Raw genomic sequence first — 5369 nt, 5'->3', positions numbered from 1 at the left:
TTCAACTTCCTTTCTAGGATCCAAAATGAGACTTATTCTAGAGCTAATGCGGTTGGATTTTTTCATTAAAAGTAAGCTAATTATAGAGCCTTTATTCAACTTCTTTGTAACCTTCAAGAGTGATTGAAATGCATTTTCATAGCAAAAAACCCAATTTGGATACTAGTCATTGATAATGTATAGGCAGAGAAGGCATAGGGTCAGAGACTTTAGGAAGTGATAAGTAAGAGAGATGGAATTTAGGGAGAAACCTATTAACTTAATCATGCTATTCAAGTAAGAAAGGGTACATGACTCTTTGTAGCTTCAATGTGATAAGGGCTTTAAACCATTTAATAGGGTTCATGCACTGCATGTTCATTAACTCCAATCAAAACCAAGGGTTGATGGGAATGCATGTAATACAGAAATGCATTGGGAGCAAATGGAATTGAATTTTGTATGGTAATTAGAACCAAAAATTGCATTGGGGAAAGCATTGGGGATTGCATGTCTATTGTGTGATTTTCTTGGGGTGAAAGTGGCCTAATGGAGCCATGGTTGTGCAGGTGCTAAGGTGTCCACACAACCTTATTTCACCAGTGAAATAGGTCTGGTGCCTAGTTACATGCAACACACATAATATTCTATTGTTGTGGATTCGCTAGCTGCCTATTGCTGTGGATCCGCTAGCTGCTTAGTTGGCTTTAGAAATTCAGACCCATCACGTTTTCTTAATTTCTCCAAACAAAATTTCATAATCTTAGCATACTAGGGAGTAGCCCCGCCATGTGTGGTGGTTTGTGGGGCAGTCAGGTGCTAGAACAAGTCAGTGAGATGAGTGCTATCTCCTACCCACTATCATGGCAGTTGTCGGTTCTAGCAATGTATCTCTAGTAGGTAGCCACCAAGCTGATGCTGGTCTCTCAATTCCATGTGTTGTCTCATGTTGTAATTTATTTAGTCATCAAGGTTTCAATCTTGTATTTGTTGCATTTAAATATAAAGGCAAGTGTTGTGTTATGAAGCTCTTCATAGATAATACTTCAATTTGATCAAAGTATTTATTTTTGCCTGATTTTGTATTTTGTTCATTAGAATGACCCGTGCAGGTGGCCACAAAAAGGCAAAACTGGTTGGAAGTTCAAGTTCTCAGCCCAAGTCTAAGAATGCTACAAAATGTGCGACAAGCATAAGTTCAGAGAAAGAGCCTCAACCTCTGGAGGTGGCTCCTATGGAACTCGAGGGAGAGACACAAATCCCAGAAGATGTGGAGCATGCTCAAAATGAGAACCAGGTTGTGGATGATGACATTGATGAAGAAATGGATGAGCATGTTCCATCTATCATTGACAAGCCATTGGGATCCAACATTTTAAAAGCTCTTACAATACATAGGGGTAAGTCAATTCCTGAAGTACCCTTATGTCGTTCTTTAATAAACACCAGGGTTTGGGAGTTGAGACCAGATCTCTTAGATCTGAAAAGAGCGTTCATCCACACGAAGGATAAGTTCCCATCAAAGGTCTTTTTATTCTATCTCTACATCTTCCTGATGGCACAACTAAACTAGTGGATGCCGATATCCAATCCACATGGGACAAGCATTGGGTTGCTGTCAATGAGGAGTTGGAGAGAGAGATTGTGGAAGACCCAGTCTGGTCGTGTTTTTCTAGAAAGATGTTTTACGTTTGGGAAGGTAACCATAGAACTGCATCTTGGATGGAAGTTATGAAGGAGGTCTCGTCAAGAGATAAGGAAAGACATGTTAGAATCAGAGCAGAGTACATTGATCCAGAGCCAAAACATGAAGTTAAACTCTTGGCCGCTCTTCAGAGATTTAATCTGTAAGTTCTACTTTGCTTTTATTAAGTAGCATATCAAATCTTTTAATCTCTTTTATAGTTGTTAATTCTTGTGACAGAATGAATGAGAATTCCATTGTACTCACAAGTTTAAGGGACTATCTACAATACACAAGCACTCTTTGCTCTTGTGATGTGGATGATTTTATGGAGGATTTTACACCCGTTGAGAAAATGTCTATTGAAAAAGAACGTGTGAAAGAGGCTTCGGGAGGTCGTAAAGTTTGGTATCCTCTTACACAATCCTTGCTTGCTCGGATGGTTTTCTTGGTGAGTGTATATACCACATCATTTGTTATGCATATAAAGTCAAAACGTTTTACCATGTTCTTATGTATTAGCTTTTTAACTCTTAGGCAAGATACAAAAGGAACGTGGAGAAGGATGAGAAGAAGATACCAAGTAATCTACCCAAAGAAGAACGGGAGCACAAGCTCATGGTCATAAGAAAGGCTGTGCCAAAACATTTGTGCAAAAGATTCATAGAGTGAGTTTTTAAAGCAAGTTCTTTTCAGTGCTTTTGTGTATGACATTTGTAGTACACTTGTATTAATTGAAGTTAATCACTTACTTACAGATGTTGTGTATCATCAATCCAAGCTTGGGAAAGCCTTGGTTTGATGTGCTTTGGGGACTGCCAATGTTTGATGCCTCTATGAAGATCATATTGGATAAATTATACCAAGTTTCAATTGAGCATGCTCTCATGGGAAGAAGATTTCTATGCTTGCTTTCCTTGGTGCTGATGATAATTTGAAAAGCTCTTATGTCATGCTTGGAGGTGACCATGAGTTCATTAGATGGTGTGCAAAAGAGGTACGGATGGAGCAGATTTTGACTGAAGCCTCAAGAATGCTTTCACAAATGGTGGAGAAAAATATTGGAGGGAACCTCTTGACTTTGCTAGAGCATCCGACATTGAGAGAGTACTTCAATGATATTCTGTTCCGGTATAGAGATACCCTTTTTGAGCCTCTTTCAAAGGAAATGACCGTGGCTAGTCCAACAATAAAGCAAGTTGATCTACCAAATGCAGCTCGAAGAGTTTTTTATAGGTATCTAAAATTGATCTCTTTTTTAACGTTAGTTGATACTTTGATACTTTTTTAACGTTAGTTGATACTTTGAGAGGCCTTGCCTAATCTCAATTGTTTTAATATATTGTGAAGATTTCTCCTATCACTGATGAGTAGCAAGAAGATATACACTCTCCCTCATATTTGTAAAGCATGGCCAATGCTTTCACCTCCATCGTTTTGCATGTATACTTCTACTATTTTCAGAGAGGATAATAAGTCCTCAGGTGCATTTCTTCTTAGTGATTGGGAGAGAAAGCATTGTCCACGGTGGGTTGATATGAAGAAAGGATGTTGTATTGAGGAGGAAAATGAAGCAGATGTAAGGCATCAAAAAGGAGAGTGTAGATCTGACTCAGGGTCAATTGGAAATAGGAATGAAGATACATTGAGACAGGTGCAAGAACAACAAAGAACTATTTTAGAAGCTGAGAAACTTCAACTAGAAAAGCTTCCTGCAAAGACAGGACGACCAAAGGTTACTGTTGCTGACACACGAGGTACACAGACTCACCTTGCATGCATATTTTTTGTTGTACATTGCATAATAGTTTTGGTCATGTATTGTTTTGTAAATAAATGTAGGGAAAGAAAGTGTTGATGTCGATATTACACATGCTGAGAAGAGAAAGAAGAGCTACACTACTGACATGATATACTTGCCAATTCAATCCTTCTCTCGACTCTCTCATCGTGCATCTAAGGAGAGTGTGGTAGTTAAGAATCTAACATCACCTTGGGTAAGGAAATTCTTGCGGGGAAGCTAGGTGGGGATTTTGAAAAGATACATTCATTTTTTCTAAAGGCTGGTGGTGAGAGAAGGCAACGATACAAGAAGAATTGCACTTGGAGTGTTGATTTATGTGTTGTTGACTTACCAACTGGATCTATGATTCTAGGTAATGTTTTTCTTGTTAGGGAGCACTAAATCACGAAGTTGATTGATATTAGTATGCATTCTTGATATGCTTCTTGTATAACTGATTGTAGGGTATGAAGCTATGCCTTCTTGGAATGATATCTCTAATGATCATGTACTCTACTCGTTGGGCATTACGGCAGCTTGTATGGATGACAGTGGATGGACAATTGTTATGTGCTCCACATCCTCTCTCCCCATTGTTGAGCGTATGGTCTCAAAAGTGCGGATGGAGGTTCATCTTCGATGGTTGGCTGAGACTACTGAGCCATATGCTTACACTCGAAAGAGTGATTTTCTGGTGAAGGTGAGTTTCAACAAAAATTGCATAATGTACCTCTTTATAGCGACTATAGATTTTTATACATGTTCCATTGACATTTAATATATTATACATTAAATGATATTTATTTATTTATTTTTAAATTTTGCAGGAAAATACATTTCATGTGCTTCTTTTAAAAAGACCTAGTTGCACACCATTGCTTCATTTTGAAGGAGGCAATGCGATAGGAAAAGAGCTCCAACAAAGTTTGGACTCTTATATCCTTCAACATTTTCTTCCATCATCACAACGCTCTAAACAAGCAGGCAACATTGGAATGTGGCAAGGAGGAATTGAGAAAAGTCTAGTTTTCATGCTCATGTTTGTAGAGTTTCTAACTACCTCAAATAGCACTGTCTTGGAGCTTGGAGCAGGGACGAGACTAGTTTTAAGAGCATGTCTACATATAGGAAGGTGGTGTCTTGGAATGGAGAATGATCATTCCATTATTGAGAATCATCTTCGACCATTGATAGCTTCTTACTTTGTGGATGTGGGAGCCTCCTCCTCATATCTACCAATGGAGGTTGATGATATTGAGCTCTTTGACTTTCAAGTGCCCACAGATTGGTAAGTTCTAACTAAAAACATCATTGTTGTCTCCTTAACAATTCTTTACATGGTTGATATATAGCCTTAGAAATAGGTCTTTTCCATGTTATGCTGCAGATATGGCAAGATTCATGTGCCAAAGAGATGACCATTTTGATCGACTATTGCTAGAAAAGCGAAGGACACGATCGATTTTTGTTGATGACCTTGCTTTGCATAGTGATGATACTACAAATAGAGAAGCTTTATAGAGCTCAATTTTTTTGTATTGCTAGGACTTTGGTGTTGGACATTATGGTTTGATTTGACATGATATTTTCTATTTTGTATTATGGTTTGCGACAAATTTGGACATATTGCCTTTTATTGAATCTATGGTTGTGTTTTTGTATTGGACATTGTAGGTGCATTTGAAATTGCTCTTTTTATTTCACATAATAGAAAGCTTCACTTATAATTATGTATCTTCACTTGGTCATGATAGCTTTGATTGGAATATGGCATATCTTTGAAAGATCGCATGAATTTCATATTATTGACAAGCATCATTTGGATATATTTTCATCATACTTTTTATTATAATTAGTGCATTTTGATATGTTAGCATTTTGATCTCTCTCTCTCTCTCTCTCTCTCTCTCTCTCTCTCTCTCT

The 5369-nt window shown here is 37.8% G+C and overlaps 1 pseudogene; it reads left to right on the top strand.

Moving 5' to 3' along the window:
• The first annotated feature begins 1078 nt into the window (after positions 1 to 1078).
• LOC147448512 (uncharacterized) lies at positions 1079 to 4967 on the top strand (annotated as a pseudogene).
• Positions 4968 to 5369: the final 402 nt, after the last annotated feature.

Source organism: Adiantum capillus-veneris, chromosome 10, assembly GCF_014529385.1.
Source record: "Adiantum capillus-veneris isolate H3 chromosome 10, ASM1452938v2, whole genome shotgun sequence".
In the NCBI taxonomy this organism is placed as follows: domain Eukaryota; kingdom Viridiplantae; phylum Streptophyta; class Polypodiopsida; order Polypodiales; family Pteridaceae; genus Adiantum; species Adiantum capillus-veneris.
The sequence above is the reverse complement of the archived record's forward strand: the minus strand, read 5'-3'. Positions and strand labels throughout refer to the sequence as shown.